Genomic DNA, 14,588 nt, shown 5'->3' with positions numbered 1-14,588 from the left:
TTGGGGGGGAAACTCCAAACAATAATAGTGAGTTTTTTGTGGAAATATTGAATGTAATCAAAGTAAAGAGAAAGTAAAGTGAAAATTATCAGCTACACAGGAGGGGGTGGGGGTGGGAGGAGAGGTATACTGGGGTTCTTGGTGGTGGAATATGTGCACTGGTGAAGGGATAGATGTTCGATCATTGGATAACTGAGACTTAAGCCTGAATGCTGTGTAACTTTTCACATGGTGATTCAATTAAAAAAATGCTCTCGGAGAGCCTGGCAAGCTACCGAGAGTATCGTGCCCGCACAGCAGAGCCTGGCAAGCTACCCATGGTGTATTCTATATGCCAAAAACAGTAACAATAAGTCTCACAATGAGAGACATTACTGGTGCCCGCTCGAACAAATCAATGAGCAACAGGATAAATTAAATTAAAAAAATAAATAAAGAATTCAGATATAAAAAAGATATATAGTACTTAACATGGCAAAATAGAGAATGGGGAATGAAAAAATCACATACAGAAGAATGTCCATAGAACAATCATCAGAAGTCTCCACAGACACTACTACAGTCAAGAGATTTGTGTGATATATACAGAATACTGAATGGAAAAGATCTCCAAATCAGAATAACTTACTAAACTAGGTAATCCTCTAACCAAAAATAATCCACTGAACTAGGTAATCCTCTAACCAAGAACAGCCTATTAAACTAGGTGATTCTCTAACCAAAAATAATCCATTTAACTCCTTGAACCAAGAATAGCCCATTAAACTGGGTAACTATTAAAAATTGATCAAAGGATCAAGATCTTTTTCCAATAAACAAGAGTTAAAATTGTTCATCTTCATTAAGTAATTTCTCCAAGAAATACTTGAAGGTATTCTGTGTGAGGGAAAAAGCCCACTTAGAATGAAAAGTACATCTTAAAAATATATGTTAAAGAGAAAGGCAATAATAATGGTGACTCAGAATGAACTCAAGACTTACATACTATCTATTTAAAGTATGCTATGTGATTATAGCCTTAGATGTAACTATTATGGTCATCTTAAAATCAAATTATTTAGAAGAAACAAATAAGGGGTAAATGAAACCTGATTACTATGTACAAGATAGATGTTTAAGCACAGGAGAAGAAAATTAGAAGTACAAAATAGCAGAAACATATTATAATTATATACTAAAATGACAATAAAGCTTTTTACAGTTTTTATTGTATCACCATGAGATACACAGTTGCAAAGTTTATCATGATTAGGTATCTAGTCATACAATGTTCCAACTCCCATTCTTTCACCAATGAACGTTTCCCACAAACAGTCTCTCTCTCTTTCTTTCTTTCTCTTTTTCTCTTTCTGTCTCTCACTCTCTCTCTCAATTTCAATAACCTATACTCACTACTCACTAATGAAAGAACACAGAGAGGCAGGATGTATTATGAAGCAAAACCAAAGACCAGAGTTATAGTTCAGCTAGTAAAGTCCTTGTCTTGCACATAGTTGACCTGGGTTCAATCCCCAACATCCCATAAGGTCTCCTGAGAACCACCAGTAATGATTCCTGAGTGCACAGCTAGGAGTAAGCGCTGAACACTACCAGGTATGGCCCCCAAACCAAAATAACTATCTGAATCATAATATCATAATATACTACTATGAACAACCTATGCCAGTAAGTTGGAGAATCCAGAAGAAATGGACAAATTCTTAGGATCCTATACCCTCTCAGGACTAAACCAAAAAGAAATAGAAAACCCAAGCAAGCCAATTAAAGCAAGGAAATTGAAAAAACAATCAGGTCCCCACAAAGACCCAAATGCAGAAGATTTCACTAGTGAGTTCTAGCAACCTTCAAAGATGACTTGTTATTTATCATCTCAAGCTCTTCCAAAAACTTGGAAAGAAGGAAATTCTTCCAAACTCAGGTTATGAGGTCATTACACTAAAACTAAAAGCAGACGACACCCACAAAATATAAACCTTTATTTTTACTTCAATGTCTCTGTTTTACTTTTTTACTGTGAGCTTCTTAGAATCGAGGAAATTGTTGTTACAGACCTCTATCTGTAGTGTCTGCACCTAAGGGAGATGAGTAAATGAATGAACCAATGAATTATAAATGTGGAGACCACTAGAAATCTAAGAACTAAAGTGTTCTGCTGCCATCCCTCTCTTTGCTAGAAACAGGCTGTTCCAAAAGAAAATAGAAACCAGATAATAAATGGTTTGAAATAAAAAAAAATGGGTTAGTGCTATGACTTCATAATATGTACTCAGTGTCATTCTTGAACAATGTCATGAGGTAGTTTCATCTGCTAGGAGAAGAATAAAATAAGGTTGGTCATAAAATAGCACTAAGTATTTCATTCTTGCTAGTGAAGGTTGCGGGGCTTTGTCCTGTGTGGACCCAGCCTCTTTGCTTCAGCCACATCTTGTTCCTTGCTGGAATCTCAACATTGCCAAGGATGTCCTTGCAACTTCAGGAAGTTTCCCGTTTTCTCTGACCTGTTGAAATACCCAGGCATTTCTAGACAACTGGAATTCTCCTTTAGGAGTTTCATAGGACATTTTGAAACACGATTTCTTGTGCCATAAATATTTTAACGTCTAAGTAAGGTGTTTGGGGTGCTAACGAAACCAAACCACTCAGGGTTGCTCAGTTATGTTTCAAATGTTGATAGGACTCTGTGTAGAAATAACACGCTAGTGCTGTGATTAAATTTGAATATAATGTCTGCCTAAAGTTGCTTTACTGGAAAGTAAAGGAGGATAAAGTACTGTAGCAGAGAGGCTAAAGGGAATTTTTAGGGGAAGTTAAATTGGTTTTCTATGGCCTGACAATCTATGCTAGCTATTAAGAAAGAAGTGAAGTTTCTTTCTTCACTTTCAGTCTGCTTTCAGCCGGTTAGCAGATTTATTTTCTTAGCAGTTTTTAAAATCACACTTGTTTGATGTGACCCCAAACAGCATCTTAGTCGAATTTAAGTATCATTCCTCTAGATTTTTTTCTTTTATGTGAAATCAGGATTAAAAGAGTTATGGTGTGGTTTTGAGTAAATTTTCAACAGCTTTGGAAATAGCAGTAGTCATTTTGTATCCTCCTGGAAACACTTTCAAAATTTACACTACTAATTAACATTTTTAAAGAGCATATTAGGACATAAAAATAAAACATGTTAGTCACAAATGCTCCAAAATTTAAGATTAGCTGAAAAATTAGATTTTCTTAAAATACACTCACAATACACAAGAATGTTGATGTGATGTAGTGGAAAGTCACACATTTTGAATTAAATTGATTTTGCTAAAATCTTAGAGCCCCAATTTTATTATTTCACTAGATAAGCATGGTAAGATCAGACATATTCAATTGTCTGACTTTGTTTCTAAAATGTGGGAATATTTATGTTCGCCTTATGAAATTGTCTTAAGCAGTTAAAAGAGATCATATTTTTTAGTTGAGTTACTGTGAGAACAGTTACAGGGCTTTTAGGGTCGAGTCTCAGTCATACTATGTTCAAACACCCATCCCTTCACCAGTGCACATGTTCCACCAATAACCCCAGCATACCCCCCCTCCCACTCCCCCTCTGCCTGTGTGGCAGATAATTTTCACTTTACTGTTTCCTTACTTTGATTATATTCAATTATCGACAAGAAACTCACTATCATTATTTGGAGTTTTTTACCCAACAGTCAGACCTGTCGGAATGGCATCAATAGATTGTATGTTTTCTATTGCTGGTAACAAAGAACATATGATGTTGCACCAAAAGTGGCCACCCAGTTTTGGAATTCTGGTATCAAGTCCAGAGGTATTTCTGCCAGCAGCCGCTGCATTCCAAGATTGGTTTCTGTGGTGCTGGGATCATGGCTGTTCAGGAGCGGAGGAACTGTCCATGGGCGACTGCTCGGGGTCTCATTTGGGCAGGAGGCAGGGCCAGTTCTGCCTCCCCAATCGCAAGATTCCCCATGCATCCCATCCCATCACTGCAAACTCCTACCTCTCTGTCCAATTGATTCTGAATGGTGGCGGTCACCATGCTGTCCAGGGGGGAAAAGGCCAAGGGACAGAAAGCCTTCCCCTCCAGGGCCTGCACAGGGCTGTAACTTAGTTCAAAATCCAGAAGTATATCTGCCAGCAGCCGCTGAATTCTGAGATTGGTTTCTGTGCCTCTGGGATAATGGATGCTCAGGGGTGGTGGAGCCATTCCTGAGCATATATTTTGTATATCAGGAAAGGCGTGGTTTGGAGATGTCCCAGTCCCACATACCAAAGTGTTAGTAGAAGCTCCGTGTCGCCAGGGCTCCATCTGGAGAAGGCGTGCTGGCTACCTTCTCCATCTGGCACCCCGGTGTTGTTGGCCCGGTCTGGGGTCTGGAGCAGTTACCAGAGCACAGTAACTATTTAGCAAAGGTTCGTATTGCAGTCATATTCTCTCAAGCAGGGCCTAGAACACCGTTCTAGGGCAGCAAATTTTCTCTGACCTCGCCTCCCTCGTGGTTCTCTTGCTCCTCCTTACCATAGGACCTCACTATGAATAGCAATATGTGTGCTTTCTGCCCCCACGTTATTCATTTTATCTGTTTTTGCCTACCTTTCAACTAAACATAATAATAAAGAAAAGCTAACCTGGACATTCCAAGATAACAGTGGGAAGCACTAAACAGAAAAAGCCAGAGAGGATTAAACCAAAGCAACCTAGAAGTTCCCCGATATCAAAGCCAGGGCTGCTGACAGACAGAAATCCGCCGAAGGTTGTTCACAGTTAAATTCTGCTGTGATCACTCAAAGACAAATGGAATTTTTCCTCAAAACTGTTACTCCTGAAATACATGACCATGTTTCATGTTTTCTCTTAGAGTATTGAGGGATGCAGCAGAGCCATAAATAAAATCCTGCTGTTCCCTGCCACCCCTTTTCAGAAAGGGGGCTTTTCGAATTTTAGACAATTACTTGATCTATTAAAGAAGGGGGCACACCCTGCAGTGTTCAGAGACCACTCCTAGTAGTGCTCAGGGGATTGTATGTGGTATTGGGGATCAAACTGAGGTCACATCATGCAAAAAGAGCACCGTAACCATTATGCTATCTCTGTGGCCCACTTATTTGACCCATTTGACCCATTTTTTACACCAGGTTGAAATAACATATTTTAGCATGATCCATATCAGACACTATTTTAATTTACTTGTTTTTAAAACTTAAAATTCTCTTATCAATTCTTTTATTTCAATCTGTACCTGGAAATCTTCAAACTCCTTAATAAATTACCCTGCTAGGTGTTGTACTAAAAGAGTTTGGTGAGGAATGCAAAATAGTAGTGATTATACCATATAAAGTTTGACTCCTGGTATCACATGGTGCCCCATGCACTCTGGGTGCAACCCTGGAGGTTCCCAGCATTCCCAGATGCCCTGGGTTTGCCCCTGCACTGAAGGGCAAGAGCAGAATTGCAACCTCAGGCCCTTGCACTGAAGCCCCAGCTGGGTTGATTAAGAGTCATTAATGTGCCCCCTCGAGACCATTTGGGTGAATCCTCCCACCAATAGAAAACAAGTTGAGTGAATCTAAAATTAGCCCTTTATATGCTCTCCATATTTATCCCGTTTTCCTGACCCTCATTTTCAACTTTTATGGGGAAAAAAGTTGATTTATTTAGACTTCCTTTGAACTTTTTTTTACAACTTCATGACTAATTCTAAGCTTCTGATGCATTAATATTTAACAGAATATTTCTCTTTGGACAAGTAGAAAATGTTTTTTTTTATCCTTTAAAGCTTTTAAATCATGTTTATAGCCTCAGGGTGCATCTGACACCCTCATGATGATGTGTGAAAATCACCACACACAAATTTCACCTGTTTCCTCCAGTTTCAATATCCATTATATGTTCTTCCCTTTTTCTGTTGTCAGATAACCTTCCAGATCTCAAAAATTCTGTGTGCTTTTGCTAATGAATTTTCCTTTCAGTTTTATATATTCAAAACTTCTCCATAAATTTGTTCTGAACGCTTAAATCAAAATTATCTCACCTCTCAAATGTCTTCCCTGATTTCTCAAGCTAGAATTTTTTATGCTGTTTTACCTCCATTAATAAGATTGGTCACAGTCCAATTTCTATTTATCTTTTCACTTCTCTCTCTCCTCTCTTTCTTTTCCTCTCTCCTTCCTCTGTTTATGTGTATCACATGTGTGCTTCTGTATGTCTCCATGATAATGTAACTTCTTAATATTTAAAAATAAGTGATAAAACAATTGGTTTTCCAGAACACACAGAATGTCTTGATTATCAAATGCCAGTAAAGATTTGATGAATGAGTAAATACAAAAAGAATTATCATTTATTTATATATTAATTTATTTATATTATTCCTGCTGTGACTCTCATTGTACAGATTAAAATTATAAAAAGTCCTAAATCATGAAAGGACATTTTTCCTTCACAACTCATACATACAAACTCTATGTACATTGGATGATAGACAATATCTTAGCAGATGTCCTAACCTGAAAAATTTATGTCTGGGAATTGAAAAAAGAAGGATCTGTTCCACAGGTCCTAATTAAAAGAATTGTTAGAGTCACTCTTTTCTCTCCAAGAAAACAACACTGCATATTTAATATCACTTGCAGTTCTAAGTGTAGGTATGGAACGCTAGAAAAGGGGGGGAAAACAGTGCCTAGGCCTTCACCCAGGTAAATTATTTAACATCAAGGAAGGACAATGAATCACTGCGAAAGACATTTATAATATTCCATATGCAAAGGATAAGAATTATTATCTAAAACCCAAGGATATCTGATGCCATACCATTTGTCTATAAAACAGTGGGTTTTAAGCCTTCGGGAGCCTATATTCCAATTTATTACCTAGTTTATTAACTCCTTAACCACTAGCACTCATGAACTTAAAGCTTTCTTGGAGCAGAGACAAGATTTCACAGTGATACCCAACCCAAGAATCAAGAGTTATAAGAAGAAAAACAAATTTATTCAGGCACTAGCAACCTAAGATGAAGGACATGTCAGAAAAAAAAAGTTTGGGTTAGTGTTTTGTAGATGACTAGTTGAGAAAGGAAGTTAGCAGAAAATTGTGGGAAATGAATCAGCAGGAGGAAAGTATCTGATAAATTTTCAGATATTTTTATTTATATTTATATGTATATATACATATATACTAATAAATATATATGAATAAGCAATGTAGCACTGTCATCCCATTGTTCATCGATATGCTTGAGTGGGTACCAGTACTGTTTTTGGCCTATCAAATACGCCACAGGTAGCTTACCAGGCTCTGCCATGCAGGCGGGATACTCTTGGTAGCTTGCCGGTCTCTCTGAGAGGGCTGGAGGAATTGACCATCTTCCATCAATGGAGGATGCAAGGCAAATGCCCTACCCACTGTGCTATCTCTTGCACCCATATACGAATAAAGTGTGTATATATATACTAATATATCCAATATATATTATTATATATACTAATATATGTATCCATATATCTCAGAACTTTATTAGGTGGAGTCTGGGCAAATGATAAAACTCCTGGAAGTCGCCCAGGTTAGCAGTTTCAGGACAGTGGAATAAAGGTGCCTTGGAGATGTGCCCTCACTGAGTGAAAGCAGAGATTTGATTTAAAAAATAAAACTGGACCTCTCTGAGCACAAGTTCAGATTATTTTTAAAATGATCGACCAGAGGAAGGCAAGTCTATGGGGACAAGGTGAGATGTGGAAGTCCCTGGTATCTATGAAGACAAACTGATGTCTATTTTTTTCAGGACAGAGATCTCTGCTATTCCCAGACCAAGATTTGATGGGAGAGAAACACTACATGATGAATGACAAAAGGACCAGTTTCCCCAAGAGAGGAATAAAGTAACTATACAAAAAAGAAGACATGTAAGGCCTTTAGAGAAAACCCAGTGTTGGCTTTTTCAGAGGGCAAGGGGAACACTTGGTTATGATCTGTCTCAGAAGGGTTTTCAGACAACTTACTGTTTGCCCTTCTCCCATCTCCATTCAAAGACCAAATCAGGCTCAACTTCAGACACAGTGCTTGGGACATCTGTTAAGGTTGGGAAACAGGACCTAAAAAGCTAGTCCAGGAGGCTAAGGCACAACTGGCAGTGGTCAGGACTTACTCCTGGCTCTGTGCTCAGGAGTCACTCCTTAGTGTTTGTGTCCCCACTATTGCATCCTCAACCTGAAATATTTATGTCTGGGGATTTAAAAAAGAAGGATCTGCTCCACAGGTCTTAAATGAAAGAATTGGAGTCACTCTTTTCTCTCCAAAAAAAATTCCCCAAACACTGCATATTTAATATCACTTGCAGTTCTAAGTGTAGGTTTAGAACTTTAGAAAAAGGGGGAAAAAAAACAGTGCCCAGGCCTTCACCCAGGTAAATTATTTAACATCAAGGAAGGACAGGGAATCATTGTGAAACACATTTATATTATTCCATATGCAAAGGATAAGAATTATTATCTAAAACTCAAGGATATCTCATGACATACCATTTGTCTATAAAACGGTGGGTTTTATAGACCCACTGTTCCCCCCCACACACACACAAACAAGCACTTCTAAAGAGTGACTCCTGAGCACAGAGCCAGGAGTAAGTCCGGAGCACTGCCAGTTGTGCCTTAGCCTCCAAGAGAGATAGGGAGACAGAGCAAGAGCCAAAGAGGTGGGCAAGGAGGCTTGTGGTGAGAGACTGTAAGAAATTCTGAGGTACAGGATGGAGTTTTTATTACTTACTTTCTTACAATACAAACTGTAGATTGAAGTTGGCCTGGTTAAATCTATTTGGCGAGATTAATGAACACATCCAAAGAGTTCACTACTCAATCCTCTAACACAAATACCATAATTCTATCAGCATGTCTGCTTTCAACGACACGAAATGAAGTGAGAAACATAAAGGGAATCCTCTGTAATTCAAGTTTTCTGATTTTTTCACTTTAGGTTTTCCCAAAATCTTAGTGTATTTATGTATGTTTGAGCATGTTTACATATTTAAAATTCAAATATTTGAAATATTTAACTTACTTAAATATTTCAATAGAAATATTACATATGTTGTTTACAAGTAGATAAAATATTAATGGCGTCTCAGATTCTAAGAGAAAATTCTTAATGTTTATATAATTATTTCTTTATTTTGACTTGGTGTCACACTGAGCAGTGTTCAAAGCTTACTCCTGGCTCTGTACTCAGAGATCACTCCTCGTGGGTCTTGGAGGACCATATGGGGTGTGGAAAATCAAACTCAGGGTAATCATGTGCAAGACCTCACCCATTATACCCATCTCACCAGCCTTTATTGCTATTTTTATATGTATAAACATATTCTGCTTTAAAATGTTCATTTTAGCCAATTTCTCATGAGTTCAAGATGGTTATTTAAATGAAAACTACTTAAGATGTTAACTCATGTAAACAAATTATCTTTACCAGAGATTATTTGTGTTACTACTGTGTATGATTATGAAAGACTTTTATCTAGCCTCAATATTTTAATTTTCATAACCTGTTATTAGATTGAGTGTTATAAAGCTTGAACTCTTTGTTTTACATGCTGTTACCTTGTCATTATAAATCTTAAAGGATTCCATGTTTATATTTGCAGTGGAAAAATGCAAATTATAAAACAGTATCAAACTTGGTAAGCTGAAAGGAAAATAGCTAGCAATTTGCTTAGTAACTAGTGAAGCAAAATATTATATAATTTATTATATTTTATTTTATATGGAAAATATGTGACATAAATCTTGCTGTATTTCAGTATAATAAAGAACAAATCATTTTATATGACTTCTTTATCATAGTAAAGGGATCATGATTATCCTTCATTGGTTCAAGAATGATATCATTTAGTCACTTCTGACATGGCAGAGCTAAGTGATGTTTGGATATAATAAGCTTCTCCTAACCATTTTAATGTCTGTAATAGAGAGAAAAATGGAGAAAAAATACCATTAAATTGTGAAAAGATGCTTGAAGGACTTTAAAAATATTTATAATAAAGGTTTATATATTTAATTTTGTTTAAGAGTACAAGTTAAATATCTGCACTGCAAAAGACACAGTGACCAAAATACAAAGAAAATCTACAGAATGGGAAAGGATATTCATCCAATACCCATCTGAATAAGGGGTTGATATCAAGAGTATATAAATCACTTGTTGAACTCTACAAGAAAACATCCAACCCTATCAGAAAATGGGCTGAAGAAATGAGCAGAAACTTTTACAAGGAAGAGATACGAATAACCAAAAGGCACATGAAAAAGTGCTCTGCATCACTAATCATCAGGGAGATGCAGATCAAAACAACTATGAGATACCACCTCACACCACAGAGAATGGCACACATCCAAAAGAACAAAAGCAACCGCTGTTGGAGAGGATGTGGGAAGAAAGGGACCCTTTTACACTGCTGGTGGGAATGCCGACTGATCCAGCCCCTTTGGAAAACAATATGGATGCTTCTCAAAAAATTAGAAATTGAGCTTCCATTTGATCCAGCAATACCACTTCTGGGAATATATCCCAGAGAAACAAAACAGTATAGTCGAAATGACATCTGCACTTGTATGTTCATCGCAGCACTGTTTACAATAGCCACAATCTGGAAAAAACCTGAGTGCCCGAGAACAGAAGACTGGTTAAAGAAACTTTGGTACATCTATACAATGGAATACTATGCAGCTGGTAGAAAAGATGAATTCATAAACTTTGCATATAAGTGGATCAACATGGAAAGTATCATGCTAAGTGAAATGAGCCAGAAAGAGAGGGACAGACATAGAAAGATTGCACTCATCTGTGGAATATAGAACAACAGAGTAGGAGACTAATACCTAAGAATGGTATTATATAATACCAGGAGGTTGGCTCCATAACTTGGAAGCTGGCCTCACATGCTGGGGGAAAGTCATCCCAGATAGAGAGGGGAACACCAAGTAATATGTGGTTGGAGATCCTGCGCAGGAAGGGAGATGCATGCTGAAAGTAGACTAGAGACTGAACATGATGGCCACTCAATACCCCTATTGTGCAAACCACAACACCCAAAAGGAGAGAGAGAGAGAGAACAAATTGGAATGTCCTACCACAGAGGTGGGGTGGGGTGGAGGGATGGGATTGGGGGGTGGGAGCGATACTGGATTCATTGGTGGTGGAGAATGGACACTGGTGGAGGGATGGGCTCTCTAACATTGTATGAGGGAAACACAAGCACGAAAATGTGCAAACCTGTAACTGTACCCTCATGGTGACTCACTAATTAAAAAATCAATTAATTTAATTAAATATATATATGGAGAGACAAAGAGATGCATAATCCTCTGAAGTATGAATAACACAAACATTCTAGGGAAAGATAATTATCAATAGAGAATAAAAATAAATATGTTGAGGATGCTCTTTTATTTCAAAATAATTTGAAAATTTAGTCTGAAGGATAGTAAATTTCTAAGCAGTTTTTTTTATTTAAAATGCTTTTAAATACATTGAAAAAATAAACATTTGGATTAGGTAAAAGAGTTATCAGAAAAAAAGAAATATGTTCAATTCATCCATCAGGTAGTAGGGAATGAAATGTGAATTCTATATGAATATAGTTTTTTAAGCTACTAAGCCATAAAATCAGTCCTAGACATAAGAATAAGGCAGAAATAAAGATAAAATAATGTATCATACCAGAATCTATCTATATTTTATACCTATGTGATTACTCATTTTTGGATCCAGAGAAAGCACAGTACATAATGCATTTATTCCACTAAATTCTATCCCTAACAGCATAAATAGTTTCTTGAGCACTGCAGGAATAATCTCTGAGCACCACTGCGCACAGTCCCGAAACATAAATAATAATAATATTATAAATAATATTTTTAAATTAATAATTTTAATTTTTCACAGTTAGTCACAGTCATCCTGTTGTTCATCGATTTGGTCAAGCTGGCACCAATAATGTCTCCACTCTGAGACTTATTGTAACTATTTTTGGCATATTGAATACGCCAGGGATAGCTTGCCAGGCTCTGCCGTTTGGGCGCAATACTCTCGGTAGCTTGCCGGGCTCTCCAAGAGGGGCAGAGGAATCGAACCCAAGTCGGCCATGTGCAAGGCGAATGCCCTACCGCTGCGCTATCACTCAATTAAAAACTAATAATTTTTTAATTGATAATTATTTAAAATTTAAATAACAATTTAAATTTTAAAATATAAATTATTATTATAAAATAACAATAAATAATTGATCAATATAGATTTATTGGCTGTTTTTAGTTTTTTTTTAATTTTTTTCATTATCAATTTGATATAAAATATAGAAAGAGGCATAAGGCCAAATATTTTTGAAATGTTTTAGTTAAGAAGTGTAGTATTGATTAGCTCTATAAAAGGGGAACATGTTTAGTTCTTCATTACAGCATGATTTTCCGTAAGATGAACAACAATAATAAAGACAGTGAAATCACCTCACACCTGTTTGGATGGGTATTATCAAAAATATGAACAATACTGAGGATGTGAAAAAAATAGAATCTTCATAGACTGCTGGTGAGAAAGTGAAATGGTATAGTCATTATGGGAAATGACTATAATAATTTTTAAATTTAAATAATTAATAATTTTTAAAATTTAATAACCTAACTACCATATGATTTAGCAATTCAACTCTTTAACATATGTAGGAATTCACATCCCAAAGAAATATCTATATTCCCATATTCATTGCATTATTATTGTTATTTGGTTTGCGAGCCACATCTGGCATTGCTCTGGGGTTACTCTTAGCTCTGCGCTAAGGAATTACTCCTGGCAGTACTGGGGGACCGTATGGCATTCCATGGATAGAACCAGGGCTGGCATTGTGCAAGGCAAGAACCCTACTCGCTTTACTATCACAAACTTCAGTCACATCATTGAATTATTATTCATAATAATCAATCTATGAAAACAACTAGGTTTCTATCAAAATAAGACAGAAAAGTGGTACACATATGTTTATAGGTATACATATATTTCATTATCTATATTATATATTATCCCTATCTATATCTATTTATCTTAATCTATTTTCTATACGTATTGTGGTATACCTTACATACATGAATGTACAATCTATGTATATATGTAGGCATCCATGTATATTATGCATATGTATATACATATTCATAAGAAGGGAATACTGCCATTTCCACAAACATGGATGGACTTTTAGAACACTGTGCTAAGTGAAAGAAAACTGACAGAGAAAGAAAAATACTATAAGCTATCTCTTATGTATAAAATCTAAATAGAAAAATTTATAAAAAATGGTGAGAGAATAATGATTCCCAGTGACTGAAGGTGGAGAAATTGACATATGTAAAGCACAGTTTTTCAACTTATGTCCTTATCAAGAACAGTACAAGGTGGCCACTGGTGAAAATCACATAAATTGGGGGAGGACTTATGGCTGGAGCCTCTGGAGGGCGACTGGTAAAACAAGGGGGCCTGCAGGAAGGGTACGAGGTCAGAAGGGAGTTACAGATGGGAAAAGATTGAGAAAAACTAAACTAAAGGACAAACTGGACAGGTTGTAAAGATTACAGTAGATAAGGTGCTTATCTCGAATATTGTCTAACCAGGTTCTATCCTCAGCATCACATATGGTCCCCTGAGCACTGCCAAAAAACTCTGATATAACATTTTCAGGACAGGGATCTTAGTTTTCTCATAGCTGAAATATCTTACAAAGAAATACAAAAGAAAACTGATGTAAAGAAGTTTTATGTGGTTTTTCCCCAACCCATACAGAATCAGACTATTCTTTTAAGTGAATGAGCTAATCACCCAGTATTGTACCCACTGACATTTCTGTGTCTCACTGAAGAAATTTTCAAAATGAAATCAATGTGAAATTTTATTTCACATGATATCTAGAAAACCTTAACTAGGGTACTTATTGCATGAATATCATGATAATACCATAGTCCTAAAACTGGATTATTCAATAAATAAATGTTATTACTTTAAAAACAAATACTTTTATTTGAAGCGCTAATATTTATTAATTAGTATCAATGAATAACCACATGCAAGCAAAAAAATTGAACGTAAATGTGTAGACAAATTGAAAAGCACAACATTAATGACAGGGAAAACATATAAAACATTAGTTTTATAAATTGCTTCAAGGACCTCAGATAGGAGCAAACTTCAGACAGTCCCCTTTCTTTTGATACTTTGAATACAAATCATGGGTTAGCAAGAAAGCAACACAGCTTTTAACAAAGCCCTCAATTGAAATCCTTCCTCTAGCTTTAGGCTGGTCCCAGCCAAAGTAATAGGAACAATGTGATACCTTGTTAATGGACTATTTCACTGCCTAATTAGAAAGGTCACACATAAAAATATTCCCATTTCTATTCTTTTCCATTGCATTTGCATTGCATTAATTTCAATTAATTTATTTAAATCTATAATATAGGTCAAAGATCATACAGCATTTTATATCCATCTTGCAGGTCAGCTATAAAATGAATTACTAAAAGGTCAGCCTGGTACTAGGTCTCATTAATTTAATTATGAA

This window comes from Sorex araneus, chromosome 1 (assembly GCF_027595985.1).
Source record: "Sorex araneus isolate mSorAra2 chromosome 1, mSorAra2.pri, whole genome shotgun sequence".
Classification (NCBI taxonomy): domain Eukaryota; kingdom Metazoa; phylum Chordata; class Mammalia; order Eulipotyphla; family Soricidae; genus Sorex; species Sorex araneus.
This window is presented reverse-complemented; position numbering follows the sequence as displayed.